The 15,245-nt window shown below is 42.9% G+C and overlaps 1 protein-coding gene across 1 annotated transcript in view; it reads left to right on the top strand.

The window, feature by feature from the left end:
- INPP5B (inositol polyphosphate-5-phosphatase B) overlaps positions 1-15,245 on the top strand; it is a 50,440-nt gene that overhangs the window by 14,530 nt on the left and 20,665 nt on the right.

The following is a 15,245-nucleotide window of genomic DNA, read 5'->3' on the forward strand; positions in this document are numbered from 1 at the left end:
ATTTCACTTGTTTATTCTTTTGGCCTCTGTAAGTTGAGTGGTTTTATCTTCATTTTACAAATGAGGAAACAAATTAAGTAATTTGCTTGAGGTTTCATATGAGGTAGTGGATGGAGCCAGTAAGATAGCCAGGTCTATTGTATTTCAAAGCCCAAGGCTTTTTCTAAAACACTCTAAATTCTTTGAACAAGTTATAACTTTTTCAAACAAGTTATATGGATTAAAAGGGCTTCAGAATTCAGAGAAATGACTACTGAGGACTAGAGTGGTGGAGAGTGCTTTTTGAAGGAAGATGTTGAAGTTGAGGCTGGCTTTGAAGAAGAGGTGGCCATCAAGGAGGAGGGACCTCCTAGGGAGGCAGGAGTGAGGGTGGCATGCATGGGGAGTCAGTCGGTTTTTGCTTTTTTAGAAAACAGTTTTATTGAAAATAAAGTTATGGCCCTAACTGGTTTGGCTCAGGTTCGATTCCTGTCAAGGGCATGTACCTTGGGTGCGCGCACATCCCCAGTAGGGGGTGTGCAGGAGGCAGCTGATTGATGTTTCTTTCTCATCGATGTTTCTAACTCTCTCTTCCTCTCCCTTTTCCTCTCTGTAAAAAACCATTAAAATATATTTTTAAAAACAGGAAAGAAAGTTATGGAGGAGTGATGAAAATGACACCCATGTTCTTTTACTACATTGAATTAATCTCACCCATATTCGAAATTAATTCCCAAGGTTGATCTGCATTGTCTTATATATACTTGTAAATGTTTCTGAGTTAGATGACTTTGTTTCAAACAGAAAAACTAGAATGCAACAGGCTAGAAAACTTTTCATTTCCCATTGGATTCCTACCAGGAAAGAAGGAGGAAAAAATATTGATGCCCAACTTATTCCCCTAGTTAGTATATGACTTCACCACCCCATCCTTAATTCAAGTGTACTTAGAAATTTAGCGGAAACAAGTGAAGACGAATTTAAACTGATCTTTGTTGATATCGACTACATTTTTGGTGAAAATTTTAATTCCAAACAGAGTTGCCACATTTCTTAAATAAAACTACAGAATACTCAGTTAAATTTAAATTATAGAAAAACAACTGCTTTTTTGTTATAAGTATGTCACAAGAAATTATTCATTGTTTATCTGAGATTCAAATTTACTGGGCGCGCTGAATTTTATCTGGTTGGCAACACTAATTCTAAAGTGAGTAGAGTTTAGTGATTGGAACCAGCCTGTTTGGATTGGCTGTCTTCGGGAGGTGGATGGGTGAGAGAGAGTAGGGCCAGTTTGGGCTTCATATGCCAGCTCAGCCAGTTTGGATCTTAACCTGCAGGCAGTTTTAGAGCAGGGAGAGATGAAGTCAGAGGTTAATCTGGCCAGGTTCAGAGACTGAATTGGTAAGGAGAAGTGGGAGGATCTCTTAATTGGGAAGCTCTTGAGGTAACAGGTGAGAAGAGAATGGCCTGGAGAAAGACAGCTCTGATGACTGACTGGCTCCGGGGGCCCAAGGAGAAGGGTGAGCAAATGGCAGGGTGGCAAACCTGGCTGACGGGAGAATGATGGTGCTAGTGAGGAAGGGAGAGTTCAGGGAGCGGGCCCACAAGTTAAAGCACGGTTTTACTTGGGCCCCACCCTTGCAAAACATCCTGCAGACCCGCCCAGTTGACAGTGGAGGGTCTGAGCTCAGGTGGTGCGGGGCACCTTCGTTTGGAATTGACTGTGATGGCTGATGATCCTTGTAGAAGATAAAGAACAAGATCTAGATCAGTTATGGCGAACCTATGACACGCGTGTCAGCACTGACACGCGTAGCCATTTCTGATGACACGCGGCCGCTGAGGCGGCCGCATGCCGAGGATGAAACATTTGCTGCTCCTGAGGATGAAACATTTGCGAAATAATGTTTTTTTTCCTCAAAGTGACACACTACCCGAGTTAGGCTCAGTTTTTTGGCAAAGTTTGACACACCAAGCTCAAAAGGTTGCCCATCACTGATCTAGATGTATACTGATCAACGTGGTAGCCTCTAGCCACACGTGGCTACTTAAAGTTAATTTAGGTAAATCGAATACATTCAGTTTCTCATTCTCCCCTGCCACATTTTTTAAGTGTCCAGGTGTGGCTAGTGGCTGCTGTTCTGGGCAGTGCAGTTATAGAACATTTTTATCACCACAGAAAATTCTACTGGGAAGCACTGGTCTAGTGAGGAGCAGTTGAAGTAAGAAATAATGTTGTGCCTGGCTGGTGTGGCTCAGTGGTTGATCGTTGACCCATGAACCAGGCGGTCGCTCGATTCCCAGTCGGGTCACATGCCTGGGTTTCAGGCTTGATCCCCAGTGCGGGGCATACAGGAGGCAGCTGGTCATTGATGTTTGTGTTTTGCTCTCATCGATGTTTCTATCTCTCTATCTAGAAATTAATAAACACATATTAAAAGAAAGAAAGAAAGAAAGAAAGAAAGAAAAAGAAAGAAAGAAAGAAAGAATGTTGCTGTTTCTTGGATAAATCTCAAAAGCAATGGTGTATTTGGATTTTGGTTTAAATTTGCTCTTTTCCTTACCTGATGTCATCTATAATAATAAAAGCGTAATATGCTAATTAGACTGGACAGCCGAATGACCTTTTGGACGACCTTCCAGATGAAGCTGGGGCTGTGAAGGCTGGCCGAGGCTGTGCGGGGCTGTGAGGGGCTGCGAGGGGCGAGCCCCTTGCACGAATGTGCATCAGGCCTCTAGTGTTTTAGTAAAAGCCCAGACCCAAGTCTGTGGTAAGCGTGGCTACAAGACATTGAAAGCGAGGCCTTCCCTCCAGTCTTTGTTTTGTAGATGCGGTCTTGTAACTGGTCTGGTTTGGCCTTGCAGCTTGGGATAGCCTTGAGGTCACCATAGGAAAGAAAGACAGCAACCATATGAGGCAGATAACTGCTATCTTTGTTCAGCTGAGGAAGCAGAAGCTTAGAGAAGTGAGATAACCTGCTCTTACAGCTAGTAAGTGGCAGGACCAGAAATGGAACCCAAGTCTCACTCCAAAGCTAATTTAGAAAGTACCTATAAGCAAAAGAAAAGGAAATCCTACCGCTGCGAAATGACAGCTATTGGCATTTGATGTATACCCTTCCAGATTCTCCCATATGTATATGTCTATATACATATATATATATATCTGTAACCATGTGGTATATATGTGCATAGACATACACTCTAGTCATTTCTGGTGCATATACGTAGATATGTCAGGCCATGCTCTTCATTTGTATCCTCTCCTCAATCCTTTATCAGCAGCAGTTCTTAAAGAATGAAAAAAATTTTTTGTAAGCTTGGCCCAAATTCAACTTGGCAGTAAGACTTGCTTGACTGACATGAGACTATTTATAGGCTTTATTTATCCCACTAAGTGTTACTACTCATAAATCGCACTGTGGAAATATTAAAGTGTTGATTACTGGGTGTTGGCTCAGACTCTGCCGGGAGTGTTGTGCAATATATGGTATAGGTAAAGTGTTATCTTTCTAAAATCCCCTCAATTCTGAAGTCCAAAATACTCTTGGCCCCAAGGATTTCAGGTAAGGGGTAAGAGATATATATCATGCTATATAGCTGCTTGGGCCCAAAGGTCATCGTCTACTTAGTGAGGAATGTGAGAAGGGTTTCTATAAGATGTGCCGCACAATGCTCAAAATTTGCAAGAAAAATGGAACACTTCTGTACTTTTATACATCCACATCGAGCTGCGATTGTTACTATGGTTGGCTTAGATTGGCTCTTGATGGGAAATGATTTCAATTGTAGGTGTGAAAAGTGGTCAGCAAGAAAGCACCAGAAATGGCATTGAGCTTCTGCCCTGTGGCTGTTTGTTCTCTGTGTCTTTAGTAACTGCTTGGTTTGTTCCAAAGTGGGGGCCGCAAGAAAAAACATCAGTCCTTGGTTAGCTAAAGAGATAAGGCAAATAAAAAGAGTTAAACACAGTTACAGTTTCACTATGATAAATGTCTTGATAGAGGGAATAACTGGGCATGTAAGAATCTAAGGAGAAGGCCAAAGAAAGCTTTTTGAAGGAGATTCCTGAGCTGAATCTTAAAGGATGAATTTAAAGTTCACCATATGTAGGTAGGATTGAGGAGTGGTTAGGATACACCCAGGATCAGGGTTGGGGTGAGGAGGCAACATCTAAAAAAATTAATCATTTTGGCATGACTGGATTGGGGGTATGTGTGAGGGGAGGTGGGAGTCAGTGGTAGGAGATGGGGCTAGAAAAGTAGTCTGGGACTAATTACAAAGGTCCTTGTGTTACAGAACAGAAAGAGTGCCCTAGCTGGTTTGGCTCAGTGGATAGAGCGTTGGCCTGTGGACTGCAGGGTCCTGGGTTTGATTCTGGCCAAGGGCACGTGCCCAAGTTGCAGGCTCCATCCCCAGTGGGGAGTGTGCAGGAGGCAGGCGACCGATGGTTCTCTCTCATCATTGATGTTTCTATCTCTCGCTCTCCCTTCCTCTCTGAAATCAATAAAGACATATATTAAAAAAAAAAAAAGAACAGAAAGAGTTTGCCCACCTGGCACTAGCAGAGCCAAACCCTAAACACCGAGAATTGTGGCGAAGAAACATTGACTATTTTATTATGAATGGTGCCACGCCAGAGAACATGAAGCTAATGCTCAAAAGCCCGAACTCCCCAATGCCATGTGGGTTGCAGATTATATAGGGCAAAAATCACAAAACACTGTGCATTAGGGTTTCGGGGTCATGCTGGGAGCTGATCAGTTGGAGGTGAAGTAAGGGCAACGAATCATTTCTTCTGGTCTTGAGCACAGCTCTGGCATCCCTTTGTCTGGTTTCATGGAAAAGTTGCCTGAGGGTCGTTTCACCTTAGGGCTCAGGTATTGAAACATTACTTAGGTTAAGATGTTATCTTTATCCTGCCAGAGGTCCCCATCCTGTGACCATTAGTCAGGTCCAGACTACTGTCTTCTGCTGCCTTGGGGGTTGCTGATTATTGGGAGAAAGTTACGTCTCTGAGGGGTAGAGAGTGGGAGAGAGATGATTTCTAGAGATAGGATTTAAAACAACTTAATCCAAAGCATCAGGACCCTCGATTTTACTTGTATGTAATACTCTGAGGTTTGGTTTTAGTCCAAAGGTGATGGAAGCCATTGAGGAATTTTATGCACAGGAATGACCCGCTCAGATTCGTTTTCTTGTAGGTGCTGACAATGGATTGGAGGGGTGAGATGGAGGCCAGGAAATCACTGAGTGTGCTTTCCAGAAATATTCAGGGCCTAACCCAAGGCATGGCAGTAGGGATAGGGAAGAGGATCAGGTAGAAAAATACTTAGGAGAGAGGATTTGTAGGACTTGGTGACTGAACATAGGAAGAAGGGAAAGATCCCAGATGTCGCCTCTTAGACCGAGTGACAAAGGATTGGAGGTCTGGGGTTGGAAAAAGGGCAGAGCGGGAGTGGGGAAGCAGGAGAGGAGGAAGGACAGGAAGCTGTGGCCAGAGAGGGCCTATGTGATAGCAAGTTTGGTGAAGAGCCAGCTTCCGTGCCAGATTCAGGAGAGAAAAGATTCCGAGAAGGCTGCCTGTGGCTGGAAATCCCCCAAGCATGCCTTAAAGTTTCCATACATACAGTGAGGAATGAAGATGTTCCAGTCCTTGCCGCGTCTCGGGGCAGACGCATTGTGAAAGCATAGACGAGATGCAGGTCTGCAAGGCCATTTTCCAGTCAGTGCACTGCCCGCTTATGGACCTAACTAAGCTGACCACTTGTCCTTTCAGCCTGGCTGTTAGTAGGAACAACTCAAAAAAAAAAAAAAAATCTGAGTCCATGGAAATGCAGCAGAGCTCTTATACCTTAGTTTGCCTTTGCATATTCTAAAGCCCCGTGAGGTATTTATATTAAAGTCCCTACTTTATCGATGAAAGAGAGGAAGTAACTTGTCACACAGGAAAGTAATGGTAGAGCTAGACTTCAACTTAAGTTTCCTGATACTTGCATGCATTTAACACGTGGGGTACCTACTATGCACCAGATGCTGTTCCAGGTCCCTGGGAAATAGCATAGAGAAACAAGTCCCTGCCTCATAGAGCTTATGTTTCAGTGGGATTAACCTCCAGCAAAGCAATGACTGTATAAGATATAACATCAAATGGTTTTAATACTAGGAGGAAAAATGTAAATAGCAGGCTCCCAAATGCCAGGGCACCCTGGGGCTCTGCAGAGAACTCACAGGGACACTGGGACATTTAAACTTTTGAAGGTAAACACAGAAATATGTGAAGTTTTTTTGGAACACCACATTTAGTGCGAAGCTACTTACAGTTTCAACCTTAGATGTTGCTGCATCCCACATATTTATATGGTTGTTGTTGTTAATCCTCACCCCAGGATATTTTTTTCCATTGATTTTTAGAGTGGAAGGGAGACAGGGAAGGGGTGGGGAGAGAGAGAGAAATATAGATGTGACATCTATTGCTTGCCTCCCGCATGCGCCCCAAGACAGGTATCGAACCTGCAACCCAGGTAAATGCCTTTGACCAAGAATTGAACCCACGACTCTTTGGTGCTCGGGCTGACGCTCTAACCACCGAGCAATACCGGCCAGAGTGATAACATCGTATCTCTTGAAGCTGGCTTTTTGGTGGCTGCTGTGGTTAAAAATTAGTATCATGCAAAAATCAATGTGGAATGTTGTGTGTGGTGTTCAGTCTGATTCCAAAGTTTGAGAAGTTGTGCAGAACTCAAAAGGTACAGATGTCTCATTTGTAAGTAATTGTGGCCACTGAAAATGAAATAGAAATATTTTTTTAAAGATATATTTTATTGATTTTTTACAGAGAGGAAGGGGGAGGGATAGAGAGTTAGAAACATTGATGAGAGAGAAACATTGATCAGCTGCCTCCTGCACACCCCCTACTGGGGATGTGCCCACAACCAAGGTACATGCCCTTGACCAGAATTGAACCTGGGACCTTTCAAGTCCGCAGGCCGACACTCTATCCACTGAGCCAAACCAGTTTTGGCTGAAATAGAAATACTATTCTTTCTAAATATGTGTGTTATTTTTTCAAATTGCTACTAAGTTATTAGGGCTTAAATACTTAGTAATTTATTTGGCCCTTACTATTTACACAGAACTGTTAGGTATTTGTTTTGGCCGGGAGGCAATTTGAAAAAAAGTTATTGAGACAATAAGGGTACTGTGAACCGGGAAAGCTCTGGAATAAGGGGCTAGAGTGATGTGGAGGGTGGGGCCTGCTTAGATTGTGTGTCAAAGAGAGCTTCTGACATTTGAGCAAGGGCCTGAATGAAGTAGAGTAAGCAAGATGGGGTTCTGGAGGCAAAGCATTCCAGGCAGAGGGACTAGCAAGAGCAAAGTCCCTGAGCTGGGAACGAGCTTGACATGCTCCAGGAACAGCAAAATAGAAGCTTGGCAAAATCAGGCTGAGCTGACGTTTAGCATAGAGGTGGGGCTAGAGAGGCATGGAGGCCAGGTTAGGCAGGGCCCTGCCAACTCTACAGATTCTGAGCTCCGGGAGAGCTCTCTGAAAGTTTTAAGCAGGGAAGTCACTTCATCTGATACAGTGATGTACTTTCTTTTTTTCCCACTTCACTCTGGCTGCTCTCTGGAAAACTAACAATAGGAAGCTTTAACAGCAGCTAGGAAGCGGCTGTTGTAGTCTTGGTGAGAACTTCCAGGTGTGATTTTGAAGGTAGAGTTTGCCTGAATTGCTGATGGGTGTAAGGGTGGGGGAAAGAGGAGTCACCAGTGAGTCTTAGTTTTTAATTTTGAGAAGCTGGTTGAATGATGGTGCCATTTACCGAGAGGAACAAGACTAAGGGGAGAAACAGAATATCAGAATCTGGAGCTCATGTAGAAGTCTAGGCTGGAGATGTAAATTTGGGAGTGGTCAGCATGAAGTTGGTTTATTTATATTTTTTTCAGGAACACAAATTTCATGTTATTGATTGATTGATTTTAGAGAGAGAGGAGGGTAGGGAGAGAGAAACATCAAGTTGTTGTTCCACTTATGTATGCCTTCATTGGTTGATTCTTGTATGTGCCCTGACCGGGGATCGAACCCACAATCTTGGCGTATTGGGGACAACGCTCTAACCAGCGGAGCTGCCTGGCCAGGACCTGGTGGTGATTTTTTAAAAAAAAACTTTATTTTTATTGTTGCCCTGAGATGGTTTTTAAAATAGTGAGGTCATCTAGATGAGAAAGAACATAGCTGGAGAAGAGATGATCCCAGGCTGTGTCTGGAGTCATTCCTGGGGATGAGGCATAAGGTGGGTGGAGTAAAAGAGGCATCTTCTAGGACTAAAGGAAGTATTTACCGGAGGAGGGAGTGGTCATCTATCGAGTGCTGCCAAAGAGGTTGAAGTGGACGGAGCTGGAAACTGGGAACTGGCCACTGGACTGGGCAACCTGAAGGTATGGTTAGAAGTAATCTTAACACAAACTGTTGCTGTGGAGTACAGTAGGTTCTCAAATAACATCATTTCCTTCAACATCATATTGATGAGGGGGAAAACATTGATTATTGGACAGGGCCACTGTCTGTGTGGAGTTTGCAATTATCCTCATGACTGCGTGGGTTCTCCCCCACATCCTGAGATGTGGATGTGGGGTGAATTGGACGTCTAAATTGCCCCAGTCTGCCCAAGCTGATTTGGCTCAGTGGGTAGAGCATCAGCCTGAGGACCAAAGGGTCCCGGGTTTGATTCCGGTCAAGGGCATGTACTTGGATTGCAGGCTCCTTCCCAGCCCGGGCCCTGGTCAGAGCTTGTACAGGAGGCAACCAATTGATGTGTTTCTCTCACATCGAGGTTTCTCTCTGTCTCTCCCTCTCTCTTCCACTCTCCCTTAAAATCAATGGGAAAATATCCTTGGGTGAGGATTAACAAAAAAAAAAAAAATTAATAAATTGCCCCTGTCTGAGTGAGTGCGGGGGTGGCAGTGAATGGCCCTGGAATGTCCAGGGTGGGTTCTCACGTTGTGCCCTGAGCGGCCAGGTCTTTATTTAGAGGGTTGGTGATATTTTTGTGACCAGAAATATGCTGTAGGAACTTAACTCTTAGATTGATTAGCAGATGGTAAAATTGGTTTCCTTATATATCATTTTGCTTAAAGGCACATTTTCAAAGACCCTATTGATGACATGAAGTAAGGACTTACTGTAATGGGGAACAGAGGCCCCATTGCAGAGGGTTAAGAAGAGACTGGGAGGTGAGGCAGAGACTAGGTAAGCCTTTCAAAGAGTTTTGAGTTCAGTCCCCAGTCTGCCTTAAAAAAAAAAAAATGTTATTTTAGAATCGTTTTAGGTTTTCAGAAAAATTGTGAGGATAGTACAAAGAGATCCATGTATGTCCCACTCTCAAGTTTCCCCATCTGATATTAGTGATGACACATTTTTATAATGAACCAATATTGATACATTATTGTTATTAACCGAAGTTCATACTTTATTCACATTTCCTTTGTTTTTACATTATGTCCTTTTTCTGTTCTAGGGCCCCACCTAGGTTACCATATTATATCTAGTCATCATGTCTCCTTTGGCTTCTCTAGGCTGCAACAATTTCTCAGACTTTGATTATGGTGACCATGACAGTTTTGAGGAGTGCTAATCAGATAGTTTGTAGAATGACCCTCAATTTGGGTTTGTCTGGTATTTTTCTCAGGATTAGACTGGGGTTATAGGTTTGGGGAGGAAGACAATGGGAGTCAATATCATTCTCATCACGTCATATTAAGGGTGTGCTATCAACATGACTTATCACTGTTGATATGAACCTTAATCTCCTTGCTGAGGTCATGTTGGTCAGGTTTCTCCACGGTTGTTGACCTCCCCCCACCCCCCTCTTTCCCTACTGTCCTCTTTGCAAGGATGTCACCATGTGCAGCCCATACTTAAGGAGTGGGCAATTGTGCTTCACCTCCCTGAATGCAGAATATTTGCCTAAATTATTTGGAATTCTTCATAGAAGATTTGTCTTTTCTCCTTTATTCATTTTTTAAAAATATTTTTTTTTATTGATTTCAGAGAGGAAGGGAGAGGGGGAGAGAGAAACATCAATGATGAGAGAGAATCATCGATCGGCTGCCTCCTGCACGGCCCACACTGGGGGTTGAGCCCAAAACCCGGGCATGTGCCCTGACCAGGAATCGAACCATGACCTCCTGGTTCATAGGGCAATGCTCAATCACTGAGCCACGCCGGCCGGACTATTCATTTTTATTCTATTATTTATTTATATCAGTGTGGACTGCTGGATATATAGTTTATACTTTGAATTATAATCCAATACTGCTTTTTTAAAATTTTGTTGCTCAGATTGTTCCAACTGTGGCCATTGGAGCTCTTTCAGTTGGCTTCTATGTCACTTTGACATATCTCCATCGTGGGATTTTCTTGTTTTTTTGAGCATGTTCTTATTTTCTTGTACTACAAAATGCTCCAGGCTCATCTTTTATACTTCTTGCCTCATTCCTAAAATAACCGTATCTCAAGGAGCCCTGGTTCCTTATACTGGAGAATGAATTAGAAACCAAGTGTGGGCATAAAGTGTGGTTGTTGCTATCGGTATGTTCTTGCTTATAAGCCCTCCTCGCTGACAGAGCAAGGAAATATATGTGTGCATACTTACCTGTGAGTATTTCTATGTGTACCATCTGTATTTATATTTAGGTAACATGAGTTCATATTGATATTGCCAGCTCTAATTCATTACCACCTGGATCATTCTAGCTTCCTCCCCTTGCTTATCTGGAATATCCCACTCCAACAGTGAGACACCTAGCTCCCACCACCCACCATCCATTTACTTAATTGTTCAATTCCAGTTTACGTGTATAATGGTGTCAGCATGATCAACTAGAGTATAGTTCTCAGGTACAGTTCCTTCTACCTTTATTCTCACAGACTTCACTCATTTTGAAAATTACTTAGGAAAGCACTTTTTCTTCTACCCACTTCAGTGAGGTTGTTTCATACATATACAATATAATTAGATTCTTTTGTAATTTCACTTCAGGATCCCCTGGCCTCAGAAATAATTTTTTTAAATGTTCATACATTAAAATCCATTCTTTGTTCTATAAAGTTCCTTGGGTTTTGAAACCCACAGAAAATGTCATGTATCCACCACTACAGTTACTTACAGAATAGTTTCACTGCCCTAAAAAGTCCTCTGTGGCCTGGCCAGTGTGATTCCAGTGAGGGCACATGCCTGGGTTGTGGGCTTGATCCCCAGTAGGGGGCATGCAGGAGGCAGCCAATCAATGATCCTCTCTCATTACTGATGTTTCCAGTCTCTCTCTCTCTCTCTCTCTCTCTCTCCCCCCCCCCCCCTCTCTCCTTCTCCCTCTCCCTCTCCCTCTCCCTCTTTTCCTTTCTGAAATCCCCTATGCTTCACATATTTAATCCTTACCCCTCTCCTATCTTCTGGCCACCATTGACATATTTACCCTCTCTATAGTTTTTGTCTTTTCGGAATGATATATAATTGGAATCATATAGTATGTAGCCTTTTCAAACTGACTTCTTTTACTTAGTGATATACATTTAATATTCATGTCTTTTGTGGCTTGATAACTCATTCTTTTTTAAAAATGATTTGAGAGAGAGAGAGAGAGAAAAAACACCGCACACTGATTTATTGTTCCACTTATGTATGCATTCATTGGTTGATTCTGACTGGGGATCAAACCCGCAACCTTGGTGTATCCGGACGACACTCTAACCGACCAGGGCCTCATTCTTTTTTATTGCTAAATGATATTTCATTATAGGGATGTACCACAGTTTGGTTATCCAGTTACCTGTTACATGACATCTTGGTTGGTTCCAGTTTTTGAAGATTATGAATAAAGCTGCTATAATTATTTGCATGCAGGTTTTAATGTGAACCTAGATCTTCAGATTAATAAACACTTAGGAGCATGATTGCTGGTCATATGGTAAGACTATGTCCAGCTTTGTAAGCAACTGCCAGACTGCTTCCAAAGCGACTATACCATTTTCTACTTCTACAGTCAATGAATGAGAGTTACTGTTGCTCCACATTCTTGCCTGCAGTTGGTATTGTCAGTTTTCTGGATTTCTACCATTCTAAGAGGTGTCCCCGTATGCCATTCACTAACTTGAATACCTTGGCTCTCTAAACTTTAGAGTAAAGCAAGAGAGTTGGAATTCAGTGGGGATTTGGTTTCTAGAAATAACTAACCATGGGGTTATAGATTTTTAGAAACAACCTGTTCTGGTTCTCCTTCTCTTATTTTTGTTGTATGCTGAAGACAATGAGAAGGTGACCTGAAATATTCCAAAAGAACACTTCCGGCCCTGGCCGGTTTGGCTCAGTGGATAGAGCGTAGGCCTGTGGACTGAAGGGTCCCAGGTTCGATTCCGATCAAGTGCATGTACCTTGGTTGCAGGTACATCCCCAGTGGGAGGTGTGTAGGAGGCAGCTGATCGATGTTTCTAACTCTTTATCCCTCTCCCTTCCTCTTTGTAAAAAAATAAAAATATAAAAAACAAAAACAAAAAACACTTCCGGCTTGAATTCAGATGTTATATATTTATATAAGGCACATAAGATCCATGTTCATCCAGTATGTCCTATTGAGTTGTTGAGGGATTGAACTGCCTACAATGTACTGTCTGGTATGCTGGGTGATGGTGATGCAGTGATGAATCAATGAGTCATAGTCTTGTTCTCAGTAAGTTTACAGTCTACCTGTGGAGACAAACAGTTACAATGCACAGCAATCAGGGCTGTGATGGGAGAAGTATAGGGAGCTATATTTTAAAATGTTGAAAAGAATCAAAAGAGAATAATATTTTGTGACATGAAAATTATAAAATATCCAAATTTCAGTGACCATAAATGAAGTTTATTGGAATATTGCATATTAGGCAGAGTTGAGTAGTTATAACTGTATGGCCTACAAAGCCTAGGACATTTTCTCTCTGGTCCTTTACAGAAAACGTTTGCTGACCCCTGGCCACAGGATGGGTAGGAGTTAGCTGTGTGAAGCAGAGTAAGGAAGAAAGAAGTCAGTTTCTAATGTGATCTTTGTATAACTGCAGTAACTTGAACATACTTTGAATATGGCATTGAAGGAGAGAGGGGACCAGCGGTGGGCAGGATCTCCACTGGAAAGAGACTTGACAGCCATATTAAGGGGTTTGGGTTTTATCAGTAGGGGGATTTTAAAAGGTTATAACTGATCAGATTTCCTTTTTCAAAAAATCCTTTGGCCACAGTGTAGAGATTGGGTTAGAGAGAGTGGGGTGAGAACGGAGACAGGGAGACTCGTTGAGGTTTCTTTTTTTTAAAGTATATTTTTATTGATTTCAGAGAGGAAGGGAGAGGGAGAGAGAGAGAGAAACATCAGTGATGAGAGAAGCTGCCTCCTGCATAACCTCCATTGGGGATTGAGCCTGCAACCCGGGCATATGCCCTGACCGGGAATCGAACTGTGACCTTCTGGTTCATAGGTTGAAACTCAACCACTGAGCCATGCCGGCCGGGCCTAGTTGAGGTTTTCGAAGTCATTTCAGGGAGATGTTGGTAAACTGGACTGGTATAGTGACATTGGGGATAGGAATAGATTGATTTGAGAGGCACTGAGGAAGCAAAATTGAAAGGCCTAGGACTCAGTGATGGCGAATCTATGACGCGTGTCAGCACTGACACGTGTAGCCATTTCTGATAACACGCGGCCGCTGAGGCAGCCGCATGCCGAGGATGAAACATTTGCGAAATGTTTTTTCCTCAAAGTGACACACTACCCGAGTTATGCTCAGTTTTTTGGCGAAGTTTGACACACCAAGCTCAAAAGGTTGCCCATCACTGGCCTAGGTGATTCATTGGAGGCATTGAAATGTAATTATTTTCATGTTTCAAATTATTGTGTTTTCTTTTCAACTCCAAAGTTCATTTGTTTTTTTCTGGGTCATGTGAATGTATGGTTGAAAAGTCCATGTTTAGTAATAGTCTTCAGAGCAAAATTCTTTAGTGATGTTTCATGCGTCTGGTGCCCCTTGAAACTTGTGTATTAAAGCAGCATCTCTCCGTGGCCTCTTCATGCTGTTTCCTGTTGACAAGAGATCTGGGTTTTAAGGAGCAGAGAAGCTATTGGCAGATTAATTTTCTAATTATTAACTTTAATTATCTTGGTTTAACAACTTCCCCAAATATTACTTGGTTGCAAGTCCTTGGACTCTTTGGTTTTCAAGGCAATTTGTTGACACTGACAAGCTCTTCTCATTCTCGAGGGTACTTAGGCCCATTCCAGTTTTAGATATCTAACCCTTGCCTTTTTCCTCCTTGGAATTGAAGTGTCACTCACAGTAAGTGGTAATAAGATCTTATATTTTACGAGAGGCCCGGCGCACAAAATTCATACACAGTACGGTCCCTAGGCCTGGCCTGCGATCAGGGCCATCTTCCCAGGCTGCTGGCAGCCGCCCCCCCCCCCCTGCTGCCCCCCTTCCCCCCCCCTAGTTCCCCATTTCCCATCTGGTGATCGGAGCCTGCCAGCCAGGGGCAACTCCTGTGTTGAGCGTCTGCCCCCTGGTGGTCAGTGCACTTCATAGCAACTGGTCACTCCACTGTTCGGTCAATTTGCATATTACCCTTTTATTATATAGGATAGGACCATGGTCGGCAAACTGCAGCTCGCGAGCCACATGCGGCTCTTTGGCCCCTTGAATGTGGCTCTTCCACAAAATACCACGGCCTGGGCGAGTCTATTTTGAAGGAGTGGCGTTAGAAGAAGTTTAAGTTTAAAAAATTTGGCTCTCAAAAGAAATTTCAATCATTGTACTATTGATATTTGGCTCTGTTGACTAATGAGTTTGCCAACCACTGGGATAGGATAATGTGTTGTTTCAGAATGCTTACTCACATGTCAATTATTTGATCCCTATAATAAACCTGTGAGAAGGGCAGCACAGGCCAAGTTACTGAGATTCAGAGAGGTTAGATGACTTGCCAATGGTCAAAGGACAATAAGAGCTGCTGATAGAACTTAGGTCTGCAGATATCATAGCTTTATTCATTCTATAGCGCACTCTGTCTCCAAGAAAAAGGAGTGTTATGTTTTCAGCAGTAGACGGCTGGATGAAATACTTTCTTTTTTTCTTCTTGGTATATGCTTTGTGGGAGCTTCACCCAGACACCAACAAAGGCCTTTCCTATGTTTTTGAGTAACATGTGGACTACCAGGAATGCTTTGTATGATTTGAGAAACTG

This window comes from Cnephaeus nilssonii, assembly GCF_951640355.1.
Source record: "Cnephaeus nilssonii genome assembly, chromosome: 7".
In the NCBI taxonomy this organism is placed as follows: domain Eukaryota; kingdom Metazoa; phylum Chordata; class Mammalia; order Chiroptera; family Vespertilionidae; genus Cnephaeus; species Cnephaeus nilssonii.